The sequence below is a fragment of the Portunus trituberculatus genome, chromosome 44 (assembly GCF_017591435.1).
Source record: "Portunus trituberculatus isolate SZX2019 chromosome 44, ASM1759143v1, whole genome shotgun sequence".
Classification (NCBI taxonomy): Eukaryota; Metazoa; Arthropoda; class Malacostraca; order Decapoda; family Portunidae; genus Portunus; species Portunus trituberculatus.
The window spans coordinates 3,363,054-3,385,553 of record NC_059298.1 but is presented as its reverse complement, the minus strand read 5'-3'; the positions used below and the strand labels follow the sequence as shown (position 1 = coordinate 3,385,553).

General features: G+C 43.3%; 1 long non-coding RNA gene across 1 annotated transcript in view; it reads left to right on the top strand.

Annotated features, from left to right (window-relative positions):
* The first annotated feature begins 16,594 nt into the window (after positions 1 to 16,594).
* The window catches only part of LOC123519068, a 132,795-nt gene continuing 126,889 nt past the window's right edge, over positions 16,595 to 22,500 (top strand). Inside the window, exon 1 of the long non-coding RNA XR_006678970.1 lies at positions 16,595 to 17,508. This is a non-coding gene — a long non-coding RNA (uncharacterized LOC123519068). The remainder of the gene's footprint in view (positions 17,509 to 22,500) is intronic.

Genomic DNA, 22,500 nt, shown 5'->3' with positions numbered 1-22,500 from the left:
CTCTCTCTCTCTCTCTCTCTCTCTCTGTAATGTACTCCATATCTTATTCTCTTTGATCGTCAATAAGTGACTTTAATAAAACCTCACCTTGCCATGGCACAAGGATGAACCCACAGCGCTCTCTCAACCATCATCGCAGCACATTCAATACACAGACTTTCCTTCTCTCACCCGCCCCTGTGCATACATCGACCTGACCTTGGGCATTCACTACGAGGGAAAGAAACTTGTCTCCGCACCTCGACAGCAGCGCCTAACCTTCCAGCATCTCTAAGGAGAGACTCAGGACTCCGTCACCTCCGTGTTTGTCCTTTCGGGTTTAGACAGAGTGCTTATGTTCGTGTGTGGAAAAGTGTGTTCCTCCTCCCCTTTGTAATCCGGCGGGAGGCTTGAAGAGGTGCTCAGAGGTGTGCCTCGTTAATTATGAATGGCAGGGCGGCCTTTTAAAGTGACGTACCTGGGTAGTAGTAGTGGTACTGGTGGCGGTATTCATTAACAAGGCAACTGATCCTCGCCGCCCTACACACCAGCAAGCTTCCTGTGTGTGTGTGTGTGTGTGTGTGTGTGTGTGTGTGATAATCAAGTCAAGTACATACAAACTATGAGGCATTCTCTTCTTGTCCAAACTCTTATGTAGTGTGTCCTGCTCCTCCCTGCGATGCATTACTCATGAAGGTGTTGTGACGCCTTACTAAACTGTGACACTGACGGGTTCTCTCTCTCTCTCTCTCTCTCTCTCTCTCTCTCTCTCTCTCTCTCTCTCTCTCTCTCTCTGTCTGGTATCCATCAATATCAGAGACCTTGAAACATTATGCTCCTCACCAAATGTGGAATATGATCCTAGCTAAAATATGCATTAAAAACCATGGAGATGCAGTTATTTTTCACGTTAACCATTAAGTATCAAATAAAATACGCCATGTAGTGCAACGTAGGGAAAAACTAAAATAAGGCATATGGAATCAAGATAATAATTAGTGCTAGGGTTTTGCTTCTTAACAGGCAAAGAGAAAGCAGCAAAGACAGCCAAGAAGAATGGAAGGTGTACCTTTCACTTTTGTAAACGTTCATGACAGTCTAAGGAGAAAAAAGGGAGAGAAAAATAAGGCAGCTGGTTAGTCGCTACAAAAAAAAAAAAAGATGAATGTGTCTGCACTTCACTTTGAAAAACAACAACAACAAAAAAAAACAGAATAATGACAAAGAGCATAGACTAAAGGATATATATATAAGGAGCCTGATTCTCACTCACTCACTCCCTAACTCACTTTTTTTACTTATCCACCCATACATTCGTCTCCTTACTCCATCACTAATCCATTAATTTATTCACCCAAACAATACTTCACTGGTTTACTTTTCAATGCATCGACTCACTCACTCATTCACTCTGTTACTCGTAAAGTTACACAGTTTTTCATTAGCCCACTATTTTCTATTCCTATTCTATTCGTCCTCTATTTATTTACTCACTCATACACTCATTCACTCATTCGTTAATAGAAGTATGCTTGCCTTCTTCAATTTCAACATCTAATATGAAAGAGCAACATTATGATATCACAAATTTCTTCTTCCTCTTCTTCTTCTTCTTCTTCCTCCTCCTCCTCCTCCTCCTCCTCCTCTTTCTCCTTCTTCTCCTCCTCCTTCTCCTCCTCATTTCCTTCCCCAAGAGTTACTGTGAGGGAAAGACACAAGTGATATGGAAGAAATCATGTGTCAAATGGAGGAACCTGCAGCCAGCCAGCCTACGACCTTGACCTGCCTGATTAGCCTGCACTGACTTCCTCCACCTGCCCATCCCACTGACCTACCCTCGACAGCATAATTTCCTCTTCGTCCTTCACGCTCTGATGGCCTTCCGTCTTGCCAGTGTCATTAGTATTCAAGACATTTTATTACTCTCTCTCTCTCTCTCTCTCTCTCTCTCTCTCTCTCTCTGGTAATAACTACTTCACAACTTATTTTCCTTCTCTATAAACATGCTCGTCTCTTTTTGTCTTTTCAGTATATCTTTATAACTTATGTCTATGATTCTTACTTTTTTATTCTCTTCGTATAGAATTATTTGGTCTTTATAAAATCTCTCTCTCTCTCTCTCTCTCTCTCTCTCTCTCTCTCTCTCTCTCTCTCTCTCTCTCTCTCTCTCTCTCTCTCTCTCTCTCTCTCTCTCTCTCTCTCTCTCTCTCTCTCTCTCTCTCTCTCTCTCTCTCTCTCTCTCTCAGGCGTTTAACCACCAAACATGCACTACTGAACTTTCCTTGCATGACTAAACATTATTCACCCCATGGTAATCAACGCTCGTTTTGTCATTATTCTCCTTAATGAGGTGTGTGTGTGTGAGAGAGAGAGAGAGAGAGAGAGAGAGAGAGAGGAGGAAGAGTATTTTTTTCCTTCCTTGCTATATGTAGGTCAAGACTCTCCTTCCTTCTCTCTCTCTCTCTCTCTCTCTCTCTCTCTCTCTCTCTCTCTCTCTCTCTCTCTGCTTGGAAATAATAATCGTGTGATGCTCATATATGATTCTTCCTCTACTTTTGTGTTGCTTATTTGGCGTAGTGGCGTCTCAAAATCACTCTTGTCACTCTTCACTATGTTATGAAGCTTCCCTCCTATACGCAAAGTTGGCCATATTCAGAAACGCCTTTTGCTCTCTAATAACGACAATTCTTCAAGTACCCAGAGACGACTAGCAAGATTTTCAAGATAGTTTCTCCTTATGATAAAGTAGAAATATTATTAATCCATAACCAGAAGCATAAAAAGACTCTTAAAAACATTAGATCTTCAACCAGAGCCTTTGAAAACAGTCCTTGTTTGAGAGCAGAGCGTTTTAGAATATGGGTCAATAAGTGTGCACAGTTTCTCCTTATGATAAAAAAGAAATATCATTAATCCATCACGAAAACCATAAAAAGACTCTTAAAAACATTAGATCTTCAACCAGAGCCTTTGAAAACAGTCCTTGTTTGAGAGCAAAGCATTTCTGAATACTGGTCAAAATGTGCATCACTCTGACACATCCTGGGCGAGAAGTACAGACATTAACACCTCTCCATTATTCACCAACACACCTCACCGTGACAACGTACATTTGAGAACCATTCTGAGTGTCCCTGAGTGAGAGCGTGTCCGAGTTTGGAGAATGCACCCCTTGTTACTTTGTTATTCTTATTTCTTTTAGTGTTTATAGTCGTTCAATTCTGCAGTGCTTTTACTTTCATCATTTGGTTTAGTTATGGGATTTTTACAGTAGGTGGATTTACGGTACTCGTTTATGTTGGTGGTTTTTAAGTTTTATCTAAGTATTAAGTGGTGTTTATAGTCTGTTAGTAATGTAGTTATCAGCAGGTACAAGGGAAAACTAAGGGAAGGTACTGTACAAGAGTCAGTCCCCCCCAAAAAAAAAACTGTGAAATTTAATAGGACAAGTTAGGTTACTTTCTCATTTGACTCTACGTACGTTTTACTTAGACAACATGCAAGAGAGAGCTTACTTACATCATACTTAGTTATATATTGGCTGGTCAGGTTTAACTATATGACATTTTTTATTATATTTGGATACAATAGAGGGGTGTCAGATTTATTTATGCTTGTAGCGCGCACACACACACACACACACACACACACACACACACACACACACACACACACACACACACAGTAGTAGTAGTAGTAGTAGTAGTAGTAGTAGTAGTAGTAGTGGTGGTAATGGTAGTAGTAGTAGTAGTAGTAGTAGTAGTAGTAGTAGTAGTAGTAGTAGTAGTAGTAGTAGTAGTAGTAGTAGTAGTAGTAGTAATAGTAGTTAATTGTCAAAAAAAACTGAATACACATCAAATTCAACTTCCAAGAATACAAATAACAAAAAAAAAAAATAAATAAATTACTTAACCATAATACAGTGCAAATAAGATCATACATAGAACTAAACAGGCTGTGTATTTAACGTTTTAAGCAATTACTTCAACTATAAACCATCAGAACCTCATGAACACACCCCACATACGTACATAAATCACACACACACACACACACACACACACACACACACACACACACACACACACACACACACACACACACACTCACACACACATACACAGACCACCTGGTAAATGTGCTTGTTGAATAAGTGTTCCTTTCTACGGGTTGACTCTAAGTTGAGCCTAATGAGATTACGGGAATTATCTTACAGTGAGCCGAGGCCGTGCGTAACTCAGGCCGCACTGCCACTAAGGGCGAGAGTTCCTGCAGCGCTGCGAGAGACCTGCGACCTTAGGGAGGCTTCAGGATAGCACTATGTTGCCATTGAAATCACGCACACTCGAGGCGGACGTTCACTTACAACCAAATCACAGAGCACTTTGTATGATTGCACTTCTTGCTTGCACTGCTTCCTCTTCCTATTCCTCCTCCTCCTCCTCCTCCTCCTCCTCCTCCTCCTCCTCCTCCTCCTCCTCCTCCTCCTCCTCCTCCTCCTCTTTCTCTTCCTAAACCTCCTTTTCCTTCTCCCTTCTCTCCCTCCTCCTCTGCTTCTGTCTCGTATTTATCTCCCTTTTCCTCCTTTTCTGGTTTACTCTCTCTCTCTCTCTCTCTCTCTCTCTCTCTCTCTCTCTCTCTCTCTTTCTCTCTCTCTACGTTATTGTCTTTTTTCTCATTTTCAGCATGTGATTTCTTTCTTCATCATCGCATTTTCTCTTTCTTCCATCTTCTGTCCATAATTTTCTTTCTTTTTCGCTCTTTTCCTTTTTCATTTATTGTTTTTACGCATCTTTTTCATATTTCCTTAGTGTTTTTTTTCCTTTCTCTCTCTCTCTCTCTCTCTCTCTCTCTCTCTCTCTCTCTCTCTCTCTCTCTCTCTCTCTCTCTCTCTCTCTCTCTCTCTCTCTCTCTCTCTCTCTCTCTCTCCCTGGTAGGTAAGAAAAACATAGATTCATGGAAAAACCAGTAAAAAAAGCAGATAAAAGAAAGATAACAATGTAAGAAAAAAGAGTAAAGGAAGAAGGAAGGAAAGAAAAGAAAGAAGAAAGAAAGGAAAGAAGGACGAAAAGAAATAAAATAGATAAATAGACAGATGGAAAATAGAAAGAAGACAATGATTATGAGAAAAGGAAATACACTTACAATCAAGCAAAACACACACACACACACACACACACACACACACACACACACATCTTTTCCTCACCCTTGTCTTCTTCCTCTGTCCTTCTCCTTCTCCTTCTCTCCGTGTGTGTGTGTGTGTGTGTGTGTGTGTGTGTGTGTGTGTGTGTGTGTGTGTGTGTGTGTGCGTGCGTGTGTGGTGGTCGTGGGTGTCGCGCTTCGCCGGCTGCTGCGTGGCGTGCCTGCTGCTGTTATTCTTTCGCAGCGGCGGGAGTGATGTGTGTGCGAGGCGGCAGCGTGTGGAGGAGGCGCCTGGATTCCTCACTTATTAAATTATTGAAGTGCCATTCCGTTATGCCCCCGTTGTGTTGGCTCAGGTAAATACTTTTCTGATAAAATTATTCCGCTTTTCTTTTTTTTCCATTTTTTTTTTTTTTACGAGAATTTTGAGTGATGTAAAATCTGAAGTATAAACGCTTGTCTTGATAACATTAATTCGTTTCTTTTAGCACGTGAGAATTCTGGGAAAAGTAGAATTTGAGGTAAATACTTTCCCATAAAACTGACTCTTTCTTTATTTTTGTATCCAGATGTAATTCCTAGAAAGTGAGAGGTAGAGTAAATAGTTTCCCATCAAAATTGTTACTTTTTTTGTCCTTCAGAATATTAGGAAGGTAAAATATTCACACACGAGTTATATTTTCCTCAACGGTTGTATTACTCGTATCTATTTCAGGGGGTTAAGAAATTCCTTGCTCATTGTACCCACGTTCCTTCCAGCGAAGACTAGACTGGTAAATATTTTTGAGACGGAGGAAATAAACAGAAATACAGATGAACAGGGCACATACTGGCAGGGCTTCATTCAGACTAGTACGAGATATGGAGGGATTGAAGCAGAACGTGTAAAGAGAAATGAGTAGTGTATAAGTAAGGAGGTCAAACCAGATAAGTATAAACGACTGAGACGAAACTAGAAAGAAAACTGGATGATTGAAGCTGATGGAATTACGTCGTATATTGCTGAAATAGAGATGAACATAACATAAGAGGTGAAAAGTATATAGGTGAATCAAATACGTGTAAACTACTAGACATGTTTGAGCCTAGGAAGAAATCGAGAAAATAAAGAACAACGAATAATATTAAAAAGAAATGTTGAAATGTTGAAATGTTAAGGTACTGTAATAATAAAGTACTAGAACAATTATAAATGATCAAATCCTGAAATATTACACCAATGAAGTACTGAAAACGCTCAAATATTAATGAGATAAATGAAGTGCTCAAATGTTACAATACTTCGATAATAGAGCAATAAATACACTCAAGTACTAAAAAAGACTCCAATTATGAAATACTGAAATGCTGAAAGGAAAAGATCATATAGAAAAGATAAAAGAAAGATAGAAAAAGATTAAAAAAAAAGAAATGATAGAAAAAGAGAAATGATAATAACAGATAGAAAAGATGGAAACGATAGAAGAACTTGGAAAAATTTAAAAAGATAGAAAAAGATAGAAAAGGATGAAAGATACAAAAGATAGAAAAGATAGATAAGATGGAAAAAAGATAGAAAAGATAGCAAAGAGAAAATATAGAAAAGACATAAGATAGAAAAAGAGAAAAAGAGAGAAAAGATAGAAAAAGATAAGAAGATATAAAAAGAGAAAAGAGAGAAAAAATAGAAAAAGAGAGAAAAAGATAGAAAAAGAAAAGATAGAAAAGATAGAAAAAGGAAGAAAAGAAAGAAAAAATACAAAAAAAATCATACAGAAAAAAAACATACATAAGGAAGTGACAAGTTGAGAGGGAGACGCGAAGCCTTTAGACACTTTTCATCTGATCGCGGAGTTCATTTCTTACCTCCCTTCTTCCTGCTTCCTCTATTCCACTCCTCTACTATCCCTTCCCCCGACGGCTCTTTGACTCATCCTGACTCTCTCTCTCTCTCTCTCTCTCTCTCTCTCTCTCTCTCTCTCTCTCTCTCTCTCTCTCTCTCTCTCTCTCTCTCTCTCTCTCTCTCTCTGTTCTACCTTTCCACATGCTACGCTTCCTGCTCCTGCCCACTCGTCCTCTCATTCCTCCTCCTCCTCCTCCTCCTCCTCCTCCTCCTCCTCCTCCTCCTCCCACCCCGCCTAAGATGAATCAGGAGCAGTAATTGCGCCTTCCAACATGTCCGTCTCCAGTCCAATCTGCGTCATTTAATATCCTCCTCTCTCCCTCGTCTCTTGAACCCCTCGTCGCCGTTATGAGGGGTTCTGCCGAGGCTTCAGGGGGTCCTTTCACATGTTGGATGGATTTCCTCTGGTTCTGCTCGCCGCCGCTGATCACGAGGGATATTTTAACTCACGTATTCTGAATGGGGTTTTCACTTTTGATGGGCACCACGAGGAGTTTCCGCCACATCCTCTAGTAACGCTGGATGTTGGTGGGCTCCGTGTGGGGAGGCTTGGAAAGGGGGAGAGGCAGAGCAGAAGTGAACTGTGAACCAGCTGCCAATTAACTAACAGGCCAACATCAAGGGAATCATCTATATGAAGCTGGTCGTCTGCGATGCACAGCGGTGGCGGAGCAGGAAAGGCGGCAGCTCCCAGCCCTTCAGTGCCCCAGACACGGGAGCCAGCACAAAGGCGGCCAATAATTGAGGTAATAATCGCTCCAAAGCCCCCGTCCGCCAACACTGCCTTGACGGGGCGTGTCCAGGGGTGGCCGCAGGTGTCTGTCCCGCTCACCTGCCTGTCAACCTCCTGGCTCAGCTGTTTTTCGTCAGCCCAAGTAGGAAAAGAGTTAAGACGTCACGAATCATCATTATTTTTCCCAGTAAGATGAAATTATGACTTGAGTGTATTTAACCTCTTCAGTATCATGACACGTTTTAATATTTCTTTTGCTTACTATATGATGATTTTATTCAGCTTCGGAAACTTATGTGGGGATTAAAGCAGTGAAGACTCTGGCTATTGATCTTTTCACCTCCATAGACCCTTCCAAATGTCAATAAAATCATCTAATTATAACCAAAACTCATGGTAAAAATGCATCCCACTAGTGAAGGGGTTAATCAAATCAGAATGACCCATAAAAGCAGCCAAGGCACACTGGAACCCACCGCAGAGTCGCCGGTGACACCCAAGGAATAAAACCCTTAATTTAACGAATATTTCATTTGTATTTGAGCAGCGGCTTTGTGAGAGCGGTGGAGGGAGGCTCAGTCACAGCGCTACCTGGCCCAACTACGAGTAAGTGCCCGGCGGATACAGCTTCACGTTGCTGCTTGTGTTGCCTGGTGACTTCCCGCTTCAGGTGAGGTTTCAGAAAGGATATCGCATGGTAGATACTGGACTCTCTCTCTCTCTCTCTCTCTCTCTCTCTCTCTCTCTCTCTCTCTCTCTCTCTCTCTCTCTGTGTGTGTGTGTGTGTGTGTGTGTGTGTGTGTGTGTGTGTGTGTGTGTGTGTGTGTGTGTGTGTGTGTGTGTGTGTGTGTGTGTGTGTGTGTGTGTGTGTGTGTGTGTGTGTGTGTGTGTGTGTGTGTGTGTGTGTGTGTGTGTGTGTAGGCAAATAAACAAATGCTAGATAAATAAACTGATGAAATATATAGACAGACAGATAAAAATAAGAGAGAAAAAGGGTCTCTGGGCAAGGAATTATTGTGCATATAGCCTAATTCATGCTTCCAGGGGACAAGGGCAAGCATTCATTGGACCCACAAAAGGTTCTGGATTAGAGAGAAGAATGAAAGAGAAGGGAGTAAAAAACGGGGTGTGATTCCCTCCCGGTAGAGACAACCCTTTTGTGCCGCCCACCTGCCCACCTGCCCACCTGCCCGCCTGCCCGCCGCCCACCGTAGGTAATTAGGAGTTCTTATGGTCACTACGAATACCTTGAGTGTTGTATGGCTGCCTGTGGGAGCTATAGGAGAGAGAGAGAGAGAGAGAGAGAGAGAGAGAGAGAGAGAGAGAGAGAGAGAGAGAGAGAGAGAGAGAGAGAGAGAGAGAGAGAGAGAGAGAGAGAGAGAGAGAATTAACACACACCAGAAGAAAGTTTGCAGAAATATTCATTTAACCGCATCACAACCCAAGAATTGAAGCACCGATACACAAAACACATCCTGGAGACATCAAAACATCAGCCACTTCCTTACCCTTCCGGGCCATCGTTTGTGTAGCCCACCACCGGATTATAACTACCGCTTATCATCCCTATTTGAAATTAATCCAATTTTAGGATCACTCTTTCAGGGAGTCACAAAGAAACTCCCAGATTATCAGTTTTACCAACGAAACCAACACTCAAACACCCACAAGTTTCAATCCCGAGAACCTGAGGAACTTTATCTCGGATCTTCATGAAAACCGATACAAGATTGAATTGGGAACGTCGATTTTAAAGGAATATATTGTCATTTCTAAGGAGTGTTTCGGCTTTAATGTAGATGCGATGGGTGCGGGGAGGTGGTGGCAACACTGGGGCTCAGGTGAAGGTAGAAGGAAGGAAGCACCGGGCCGAGGCGAGGCGGTCTAGGGGAGACACAATGGTGAGAACCGCCGCAGCCCGCCCAGCACAAATATCCCGCTACTGTAACTCCCTTAATACACAGCCTCTCACAGCCCCTCACAGCCTCTCACAGCTCTTGCACACATCACTCACATCCCACTATGATTTGCTACTGTCGGTCATTTCTTAGCGTCCAGAAAATTATAACACAGCCTTCCTATTGGACACCTTACAGCCACCTACATATATACACATTACTCACATCTGCTATCTTCCGTGATATCTTGGCTAGTATTCTTAAACGGTTTGCTCTCTCACCATCACTACTGTTCATGTTTTTAAGGGTATTTTTATGGGTATGGTGATGGACTGGCAAGATTTCTAGATTATTATAAGGAGAAATTGTCTTGTCTTAAAAACCTGACTAATCGTCTCTGTGGCATTGGAAAACTGTCGTGGTGAGAAAGCAAGGCGTCTTTGATTATGGACGTTTTATAGTAGAGAAAGTTTCATCACAGCCTCTGATACCTATTCTAGTTCTTTTAATGGACAGACACCTTGAACAGATCATTTCCTTCTTTTTTTCTTACTTTCACTTCAACATACCATTCGTAAAGCTAAGAAACTTTCATCACAATCTCTTAGAAGCAACATAAAACCACTCACAAGCCATTACATACTCCATCAAGTTCCAGTACCGATCATAGCGCAAGAGTAACTAACATACCTCCCAAAAACATCTACAATACTCACAGAAAGCGTCATAGAACTTAAGCTCCCGAAAACAGACCCTGAAATACCCTCAGACAGGATTCACATGGAAGTCACACACCTGGTCTTCCTTATTCCCTCCCGCCACTGCTATTGCTACTTCTGCTTCTGACAAACGAGTAGAGGTAAGTAAAGCTGACGGGGAAAGGAGCATTAGGGCAAAGCTGGTCACTGGGTAGGAAAGGGGAGGCGAAATCTGTGTCACGTTAAGTCTTTCCTCTCCCTGAAGTGCTTTGATGCCGCGACACGAGGTTGCAGGTGCGGAGTACGTGTTTAATTTCGAGGGATGGAGAAGTAGGTAGGTGTGAATGTAAAGTGTGGTGCGTGGTTTACTCTACGTACCTATGAGTAGTTGTGTCTATGTCATGGAGGCTACTCATATCAGTACATCTTCTTTGTCACACATCGTCCAAAAAGTAGCTTTCTATGTTTTTTTCTGTCTCATATTACCTCAGAAAGTGTGATCACGTGTACATTAACTCCTTCGCTTCTATATTTATTGTTTGTGAAATGTTTGCATGGACTAAATAAAAGAACACAGAGAGAGAGAGAGAGAGAGAGAGAGAGAGAGAGAGAGAGAGAGAGAGAGAGAGAGAGAGAGAGAGAGAGAGAGAGAGAGAGAGAGAGAGAGAGAGAGAGAGAGAGAGAGAATAACGTCACTTAGTTGATCACAGAACTATATGAAACGAGCTGCAATACAAAAAATAAGAAAAGACCTAAGCAAAGAGAACAATACCCAGTAGTAAAAATAGACCAGGAAAACGAAAAACAAAACATACTAACTCACCACACAACGACAGCGAACACTATAAACCAGATATCTAGCTCAGTCCCACACACAAACATACACACACAAACACCACCACCACCATCACACACACACACACACACACACACACACACACACACACACGGCCGACCGATGATGATACTTCACTCTGGTAAACCAACCGATACCTTTTCATTAAAACTTTTCGCCACTATTTTTTGAACTCGTCCTTCCCGCCTCTCTTCCTCTTATTTTTCCTTCTTTTTTTGCGGCATCCTCAGTGTGTGTCTTATTGAATTATGAAATAGTTCTACGTTAACCCTTCCATATTTGCAAGCTTCCTGGAGGAGTTTGGAATGTTTTGACGGCCTGACAGAGGTAGGTAGGTGCTTTGGTGTGAGAGAGAGAGAGAGAGAGAGAGAGAGAGAGAATATGACGAACTTTAGGCGCTTACTTCTTAACCCTCTCTCTCTCTCTCTCTCTCTCTCTCTCTCTCTCTCTCTCTCTCTCTCTCTCTCTCTCTCTCTCTCTCTCAGATTCTTCGCGGAGGAAACTTTTCCCGCCGGTTATATAATAGACATTCACGGCATTCTATTTTCATGCGACGAAGGAAAAAAATAGTGAAATCTCCACAACTTTCCCCTAACTCTCTCTCTCTCTCTCTCTCTCTCTCTCTCTCCCTCCCCGTCCCTCCATCTTTCTCATGCCCCTCAAAAAAAAAGTAGGAAGGAGTAAGACTGGAAGCGAGTAGAGTTTCTTTCTACTTCCAAGGGTAAACAAGTGCAAGTATACAGCAAACAGGCAAACAAACACACGGACACACGCCTGAATGAGTTGCAAATGTGTATGATATAGAAATACATACATAAGACGTTTTCTCTCTCTCTCTCTCTCTCTCTCTCTCTCAGTCGCTGCGAGATAGAATCAGTCAACCTTTAAAAGAGAAAAGTAATCCTGTTTTCTGTTGACTTTTCTTTTGACATACAAATTGTTCATAAGGAAATGGATAATGTGGTGTTCTGGCGGGGGTTCTGTTTTCTCCACCATTTCTATTTTTTTTTTTTTTACTAAGGTACTGAATGGTGACTGGACTTCCCATAGTTAGTAAAGAAATATACATGATAAAAAGAAGAGGGAAAAATAAATAATCTGGGAAGCGACACATGATCAACAGCGAGAGAATGTTCACAAATACACGCTGGATCTTGGAGAACGAACTTAAAACAAAAAAAAAAAGAAAAATAGAAAAAATCATTTATAATTCATGACGAAAAGACATATCAAGTGAAATTTTAAGACTAAAACAAAGGACGTAATAAAAAAAAAGAGAAAAAAGTAACTGGAGCTGGAGGAGAGAGAGAGAGAGAGAGAGAGAGAGAGAGAGAGAGAGAGAGAGAGAGAGAGAGAGAGAGAGAGAGAGAGAGAGAGAGATAATGGATAGAAGCGACTATTGGATAAATATTGCACAAGAACAAACGCACACACACACACACACACACACACACACACACACACACACACACACACACACACACACACACACACACACACACACACATTATCTTGCCGTGGACGAGGCTTATTCACCAGGTACAGCGATTCCACATTTACCCTCACTCCCACTCTCTCTCTCTCTCTCTCTCTCTCTCTCTCTCTCTCTCTCTCTCTCTCTCTCTCTCTCTCTCTCTCTCTCTCTCTCTCTCTCTCTCTCTCTCTCTCTCTCTCTCTCTTGCCGCTGTCACAGTTGTCATCGAGTCCTAGAAATCGCAGACACATACTCCCCTGTACACCTGCCAAGCCCACCACCGCTGCTTTCTTCGTGTCCATTAGAAGACTTGCGATATATACCTAACACACACACACACACACACAGTACTGTCTTGTCTTGTGGATGTCTAAAGTGTTTCCTACGTGTCTATTTCCTTCCGTGTATACGCTCATCAGAACTCTAACATGCATGAATTCAAGTACTCAAGTCTTTCCTTCGCGTCTTCTTTCCATATATACGCTCATCAGAAGTCTAACATGCGCGAAGTCAACCATTAAAGTCTTTCCTACGTGTCTATTTTCTTCCATATACACACATTAGAACGCTAGCATACACGACATTAACCACTTCCGCTGCTTGAAATTTGTAGAGTATTGACATTAGAGGTAAATAAATACGTCCAAGCATCTATTGGGCTTACAAAGAGTAATTAACCCCTTCAGTACCATGACGCGTTTTCATATTCATTCTGCTTACTGAAACTCATGTGGGTGATTAGAATAGTGAAGACTCGGACCACTAATCTTCTGACCTCCATAAAGCCTTCTTAATGTAAATAAAACCGTCTAATCATACCCAAACTCATGGTAAAAATGCGTTTCAATACTGAATGAGTTAAAAAGAAAAGAGTATAACAAGAGTAAGAAGAGTCGAGCTAGCGATGACTGACCTCACATAATTACATCAAAAGACAAAAATAACAAGAAAAAAAATCGTAAATTATATATATAAAAAAAAAAAAAACTCATGGCCTTGATTTCTCTTTTCCGCGCACTTACACTCTCAACAAATCAATCTCGCTTAATGGCTGCTATATGCAAATAATCTATACAACTCTTGTCTCCACTGATTGATGGTCCTAATGATTTTCTCTTTTCTCTTGCTCTTTTCTTTATCATAATCTGATGACGTTTCTTGTCGCAGTTTGTTGAGGCGAGAAATGTTAATAACCTCTTCAGTACCATGACGCGCTTTCATATTCACTCTGCTTACTATTTGCTGATTTTATAAAGCTTCAGAAACTTATGTGTGTTATTTAAGAAGTGAAGACTGTTGCCATTAATCTTCTGACCTCCATAGACCCTTCCTAATATCAATAAAATGGTCTAAACATACACAAATCTCAAGGTTAAAATGTGTCTCAGTACTGCAGGGATTAAGTGACTGTGATTGTGAGTGTTACTGTGTTAGTTTGGTCTATGATTGCGACTGTAGCTACACTATACTGCATTGTGCTAAGACTGCGGTGTGATGTGGTGTGCTGTGTGTGTGTCTTTGACTGTGGTCGTAGTGTGTTTCCTTGTGCTGTGTGTGGCTGCGGCGTGGCTGTGATATTGTGGTTGTGCTTGGTGTGTTGCATTGCTGATGAAGAAAATACGGCGTACACTAAAGTGATTTATATACCAATGACGGCCTTGTTATGAAAGTTACCGTAGAGAGAGAGAGAGAGAGAGAGAGAGAGAGAGAGAGACCACGGAGAGAAAAACCAGAGAAACGTTATACCAGAATCCTCATTTCGAACTGAAGACCCAAGACAAGCAAGTCAGAGGAGGAGGAGGAGGAGGAGGAGGAGGAGGCAGACCCTGTCCTAATACCTGCTCATCAAAGGTCCATAGTGCAGCCTCGGGTCTTATGCCTTATTCTATAGCATTACCATTATGTTCCTTGCCCTATTTCATCCACCTTTTATTCATACCTTCCCCTATACATACACTGGCCGCATCTCCTCCCATACAGACTGCGGTGACGAGGCTCTGCAACTCCATGGCTTGACGAACAGCCTTTCAATTTCCTCTTTTCATCTTCACCATCGCGAACAGGGACAATCAGGGACAAAATAGACGATCCCGAAGGACTAGTGCACCAGCCTGGCTCTCAAAGGCGTCCTGGTCCTCGCCGGGCAGTGTCTCTCTGGTATAATTAGTTTTTCCCATGTTCTTTATCGGTCCTTCCCTCCCTTCAGCCTCCGCGCCGTGTTGTATGCACCTCCAGACCTCTCCTCCTCCTGAGTACCTTGCACCGCTCTTCCCACCCCATTGAGTCCTCTCCCCAGGGGTAAATAGGAAGACGGTTCCTGTTCTTTTGTTTTAACGCTTTTATTCATTGTCTCCATAATCCCTATTCGCTCGTCAGCCTGCAGCCTCGTGATTGTCTCCTGGGCCCCAGATTAATCCTTCCCTTCATTAGCTTAGTTTCTGGCTCGCATCTCCTCGGTTTATGTCTTAATATATGCTACCGACGCCATCTTCCTGTTGTTGAAGGAGTGGCTTCAGCCGAGGACCGCCACTGAAGGAATGGACTCCCGTGGATGAGGTAAATGAAGAGCATGCGAATCTTTTCTACTAAATGTTCACCTGGTCTCATGTGCGCCAGTCCACTCCACCACGCCAAGCCGCTTGTCTCCCAGGCAGGATGCAGCAGGCAGCGCCAACCACTGCCCCTCACCCTCGCGTCCCGCCTGACAACACCACAACACCCCCCGCCGGCGTCTGTCGCCCACCACGCCTCGCACCCCTCCCACAACGCTACGCCATGCGTGTGTACTGAAATGCGACGGGATTCACCTGGAAGAGAAGCGTTCATGAAATACGCCAAATAAAAGTTGTTCGTCAAATTAAAGTAAATAACTGCAATCCCTATGTGTGTGAGTATGAATGTATGTATGTATGTATGGATAGATGAATATATGCATGTATGCGCACAATAGAGACACACAGGCGCGTATGATGATATATATATATATATGTATACAAAAAAGATCGCACAAAACTTCGTTTCCATAACAATAGTACAACTTTCTCCTTCCTCCTCGTCCTCGTCCTCTTCCTCTCTGAAGGGTGACCGTTCTCCCTCCTCGCTCCTCCTATACCCACTCCTCTCCTCCACCTCATTATACCATCCGCTGGCGTTTTTACACCTTTGTGCCTGTGTGTGCGTCTCACAGGTGTGGGTCGCGGGCAGGGACGCCGCTCTGCCCGACCATTTTACACCCTCCGCCTGCCCTCCACCCGTTTTTTACAGGGCATCGTCTCTTTCTTTTTTTGCTCTAATTCTATTTTATTCCCATTTCCGCCCGTACTCACGCGGTCTACCAGTGATACCAGCGCCAGATACCATCTTGGCTGACGCGTAAGTCGTAAGCTTCAAAGATGATAACAAACTCATTCCAGCCACCCAAACACAGAGTTATACAGCAGCATTCCAGCATCTGTTTTGGCGTCCAACTGCCTTCCTCTTCGCGAACATTATTTATGGTTGGATTAATAAAAAGTATGGGGGGTGAGGTGGTGAATAGGGCTGAATATAATGATGGTTGTTTGAATATATGTCGGGGGAGACGGAGGGAGGACCCGGGTGGCAGCCTTGAGCTACTCCGTGGTGCTTGCTCCAGCCGTCCTCCGTGACTCCCTCGCTCTGGTGACGCTCTCACTCCCACTGCTCCCCACACCATCATTTATTTCCTCTCAGGTTAAAGAGTAAAATGCCTATGTAAAATCTACATGAATACTTACACTACACTTACGCAAACTGATGTCATATATTCATGGATCAGTAACCACGGCTTATTGATAGTTCATACACGTGTGATAAAGGTTTGCATAATATTGTCACTGCAAAAATCATATACGCTTCTACAACATCCACATCCACTGGCAAGTAAAGGGACAGGGAAAGATAATGTAAACAGTCAGGTTACTCTATTTTTTCCGGGCCGCATAGGAGCGTGAGAGGGAAGGGAGTCCAGGTGGTGACGCGAGGGGGGAGCCGGTGCGTGGCGTGGGTTGGGCACGGCGTGAGAGCGGGCACATGCAGATGAGGCTCCCGGGCAGAGAGGGTTAGGCAGGAGTGCCCCGACTGGCTGGCCCTAGTAGTCTGCCTTACGACTCTACCCTGGCAGCACGTGCACCATGCCCCGCCGCCGCGAGTGTAGCGCCCTCACACACCCTGACGAAGTGCTTATAGTGTTTAGGAAAAGTGTGGAAAGTGTCGCTTGTGATCCCTAAGTATACCTAATCCCTGCCTTGGCTGTTCCGCCCCTCGTCCCGGTGATCACAGTGAAGGGTTTACCTGGTGGTGGACGTACCCTGGTCTTGAGCCAATACCTGGGAGGGAAAGTTGATGTGCTGGTGATGTAAGCCCCACGAGGTGACGTCACAGTGTCTAAGAAGCCCCAAGAAGCTTACCTTCCTTACCTCCCTCGCCCCCTCTGACGGATATCCCACGCCCTTGGAAACGCGCTCCCGAAATTTTTAAAACAAGTGGGAAAAAATGTGTATAAGTGTGGCGCATGAAAACTCATTGTGATGTGAGTGATGATTCGAACTTATGGATTCACCTTTCTGAAAACTTGACGGTGTTAAGAATGACAACGCTAAAGAAACAGGAGAAGACTGACGAGAAGGGAGGAGTGGGAGGAGTGAAGAATAGGATGAGGACAGTGCGGACACGGAGAAAGGAAGGAAGGAGGAACAGGAGGAAGGAAAGGTGTGAAAGATAAATGCAGGAGGCGAAGGAAGAGGAGGCGAGGATTCGGAATAGAAGTTATGTCGAGCGGCGACGTGGAAACAGCCCGACGGAGTAAGAAGATTTGGTGAGCAAGGTAAAGAAGATGATCCATGACGCTATAATGGATGTTGGGCCACCTCGCTCCTCGGCCTCGCCCTGCCCCACCCCACCAGATTACGACACCACTCCACTACCACTACCAATAGTACACTACCACCACCACCACCACAAGTATCACTATTATTGCTACACCAGTTTCCATATCAAGACCACAATCACCACCCGCTAACACCACACCATTCAAGCACCACGTTACCAGCAGAAAACCACAACCTGTTTTGTTACCACACCACCACCACCACCACTACTACCTCACTATTATTCCTACATCACTGTTTTCATACCTAGATCACAAACACCACCCGCTAACACCATACAAGCCCCACGTTACCAGTAGAACACGATCAATTGTTTTGTTTCCACAGGCGTCACCATCACAGCATCTTTACTGTCTCTTAACACTGTTACATTGCACCACCACTGCTCCATCATCACCACAACACCACACACCTACCGCTACCAAATTATAACACCCACACCATCATAACAAACACTATCATCACCACATTACACAACCATTTCAACGACTATCACTGCAACCACCACACCACCACGCCTACTATATCACTAATTGCAACCACCACTACCTGTCCATCACCACTACAGCATCACCACACCACTATGAATATGAAACAGTTACATCCACGTCACTTTCACTACAGTATCACCATTAGAATTAGCCACACACACCGACATCACATTGATAGGAAGACATGGATATCAACACCACACACACACACACACACACACACACACACACACACACACACACACACACAGACAAGGGTAATGAGGACGAGGGTTTAACTAAATAATAATTGTGTAGCTATTATTTTTATCAATTCCTAATCCCTTCAGTACTAGGACACATTTTTATCTTGAATTTTCGATATGATTAGACGATTTTATTGACATTAGGAAGGGTCTATGGAGGTCAGAAGATTAATGGCCACAGTCTTCACTATTTTACTCCCTACATATATTTCTGAAGTTGTATAAAATCACAAAATAGAAAGAAGAATAAGGAAACGCGTCATGGTATCGAAGGGATTAATCTTATCATATTTCCTTTTTTTTCTATTATTTTCTCAAGGTTTGTTTTTCCTAGCACTCAATACAAGGGCTCGAAAACACACTGAGTCACCGAATCAATGCGAAAATTATACCCGGGAAAATATTAATTCATATTCCTGTAATAAATCACGAAATGTCCTTTTTATTCGTTGCAGAAAATAAAACATTAAAAATCTAAGTACAATTTCAAGCTTCAAGTATGACAAAAGAAGGAGGAGGAGGAGGAGGAGGAGGAGGAAGTAATCAAGATGGGCCTCAATGACTATATAAATCTTAAAACATATTTTTTCTCTCCTATAGTAGTAGTAGTAGTAGTACTAGTAGTAGTAGTAGTAGTAGTAGTAGTAGTAGTAGTAGTAGTAGTAGTAGTAGCAGTAGGAGGAGGAGGAGGAGGAGGAGGAGGAGGAGGAGTAGTAGTAGTAGTAGTAGTAGTAGTAGTAGTAGTAGTAGTAGTAGTAGTAGTAGTAGTAGTAGTAGTAGTAGTAGTAGTAGTAGTAGTAGCAGTAGCAGTAGCAGTAGGAGTAGCAGTAGCAGTAGTAGCAGTAGCAGCAATAGCAGTAGTAGTAGCACCAGTAATAGAAAAGCAAGACATTTATAAGAAAATAAAACATCTTTACAATACATCCACAGTGATTACTAAGCACTGTATAAGTGTGCATACATAATCACAGTATTATTGACGTATACTTAGATCTCTGCCCCACTCCAATTCCAAGATGAAGACGAGCAAAATTCGATGGAGGTCTCGAGGACAGCGCCAAAAGCAAGATCTTATAAGACGATTCTGAGACTCTCAAGAGCTATTGCCACGTCTAAGAGAGAGAGAGAGAGAGAGAGAGAGAGAGAGAGAGAGAGAGAGAGAGAGAGAGTGAGAGAGAGAGAGAGAGAGAGAGAGAGAGAGAGAGAGAGAGAGAGAGAGAGAGAGAGAGAGAGAGAGAGAGAGAGAGAGAGAGAGAGAGAGAGAGAGAGAGAGAGAGAGAGAGAGAGAGAGAGAGAGAGAGAGAGAGAGAGAGAGAGAGAGAGAGAGAGAGAGAGAGAGAGAGAGAGAGAGAGAGAGAGAGAGAGAGAGAGAGAGAGAGAGAGAGAGAGAGAGAGAGAGAGAGAGAGAGAGAGAGAGAGAGAGAGAGAGAGAGAGAGAGAGGAACGGAGGGAATGGCAGTGAGACAAACAGACAGACAAGACATATACGCAAAGAGACAGACTCTCAACCAGACAGAAGCAGAAAATTACACGATGATGCACAAGCAGATAGACGAAACGACAAACAGAATAACAAATAGAGCGATAACTAGACAGATAATCAGGTAGGCAAAGGAAAACTTCCATAACACCTCATCATGAAGTATTAACAAACGTATATGGGATAAAGAAAATTACCAGAATATTCAAACACTCGTTTGCACAGAACTGATATGAATAACATCCAAATAAAATTACAAAGCACAATCAGATTTCAATATTCCATCCTCTTCACCTCTGCCGCTCTCTGAAAACAGCATATCTCAGTTCCAGACGCGAAGGGACACACGAGTGATCCTCCATCGGCCGACTGTCACTCGAGCAACAACACAGCCCAAACCTGCGTCTAGGTGATCAGTATCGCTTTATAACATCTCGTCCCACTCTCAACAGCCAGGCAGCGTGGTCAGTCAGTGCCTTCATCAGTACATCGCTCAGCCTCGTGCTTGGGTGAGTGGCCGCTGGAATAATTATGTTCTGTACTGAAGCCCGTTTGCAATAAATCTACAAAACGGGATTTCTTCACCCGGTCTAAAGTATTATTCGAAATCTCGATTGTATAATGAGGCCCATTCGAGTGAGTCACGCTGTTCGATCATCCTCTATCTTAAATATAAACAAGGTTTTTTCCTCTTCCCTTTTCTTCCTTCACTAATGAACAGGAGCATCGAATAATAGATTTATATGGATTTTGATAAAACAGGGCCATCCTCATCACCAGCTATCATCTTGCATCTGATAACCTGTTTTTCATCTGCTTTTCTAAGCCTTTCGTACAAGTTCACTATGCTCCTTCACATCGAGCAGTCAGTGTGTATAAATCTAATGTATCTAAAGTCATATTCTTCATCACCTATCATCATCTGAAGATAATTCATTCATTCAAACGCTGAAAATAAATAGTTTTCACCCTGACACAGATCCCATTTCAGTAGCTTAAAGAAAAAACAAAAGGCATTAAATCACAAGAAAATTGCTCCATTATCCAAATCAGTCGCAAATAATCTGTTCACCATCTCTACACACGCACACCAGCCGCCTCTAAGACAGCCTCCACACTTGACGCACTAAAGTAATAAAAGCGAAGAGAAAAAACACACATCTACACACGCCCTGCATTTTCCATTGAGCAGCGCGTCGTGTCCATTGCACCAACAAGTCGAGTACCTGCGTGTCGCCCTATAAGAAGGTCCCCCTCCGCCACGTGCTGACCACTGCATAAACATTCCACCTGCATTCACCGCCCCTGATAGCCCTCCATCTATTCCTCGTCCGTGTGGCCACTGAATAACATAAATGTCAACCTGCATTGCCGCGGCCATTATGCAGATCGGGGCGAGGAGACCTTTGTGAGGCTGGTCAGTTATCTCCGACCGCCCGCCACACGTCAAGATCCGCCTCCTCCCCTCGCCCTGTGTGTTCAACTCCAGTTACCATTATCAGGTTACAATAACTAGTGTCCACGCGATTATTTGCCGCTTTAATTCAATTGCATCTTTTGGCATGTGAATCCGAGTCCCTTTGCACGTCAACCGCATTGGCTATTCAATGGTCGGTCTGATGGCGCAAAAACTGAGGCGGTGGTGGCGAAAGGTGGCGGGCCAAGGGGCATTGAGGCGCGACTCTCTGGTCACTCTCCTGCCTCAACCTTCAAAGGAGGCTGGCCGCCTCGCACCCAGGCTATTCACGACCCTTCTCTGGCTTTCATGAGACTGATTTAATTGAGCATTTCATTGGAGCTACGATGCAAAACCAGTAATTCAAATTATTTCTAACCCGAAATAGCTTTATAATTTTTTCTTGGATCTTGAAGAAATCGTATTTTAGTCTTTTATCTTCTCAGAAATTTTTTACACTAATTTGCCAATATTAATAGATTTCTTGGCTACAAGATTGGTATTTCTTATAGTACACGACATTAAATTATTTCTGTTATGGTGCCAGGAAATTAAATAATCAATAAATTTCTTGCTATTTCTGTTGTTACTATTGCCTTGCTGTTAACACTCTGGTGTTACCGTCCTACTGTTACCATTCCGTTGCTGCCTCAATGCTGTTTTCATCGTCCTTTTCCTGCTCACTAATACCACCCTCTCATTCCCAGCCTGTTGTTGCCGGCCTGTTGACCACTATGCCGTCTCAATCATGCCGTCAGGCTGGACAGGGACAGTCAGCACCTTGATCAATAACCTGAGTGTGTGCCGGACACTCGAGAACACTACGGCCGCAGTGTTCCCGTTACATAACAAAAACCGAACCGGTCTCCTATCAGCCTCTAGACCCATTGAGAGCTGGCGGGCGTCGCTGACCAGCCGCCGCCACTCTTGTCCACCTCTCGAGCTCTTTGTTGACCATCAATGATCTGGCCTAAGCCCTTTGTACCGGCCACTGTCCTCCTGACGGCTCAAGTGCTGCACGACACGCTGTAGCTGACGGTCGCCGCACCTTAAAGACCGATGTATCAATCACGTCACACGAGCGCACTTTTTTTCAGGTTGTGTTGCAATGAGCGCTATTCAGTGGGTGTTGTTTATAAAGATTGCGCACGGGCAGCTAAGGAGAACTAATGCCAGCTACCGCCTAAATGAAATGAGTCTCGGGGTGTTAAGATGTAAATTTCAGTAACAGGACATTATTTATGCGCGGCGATTCT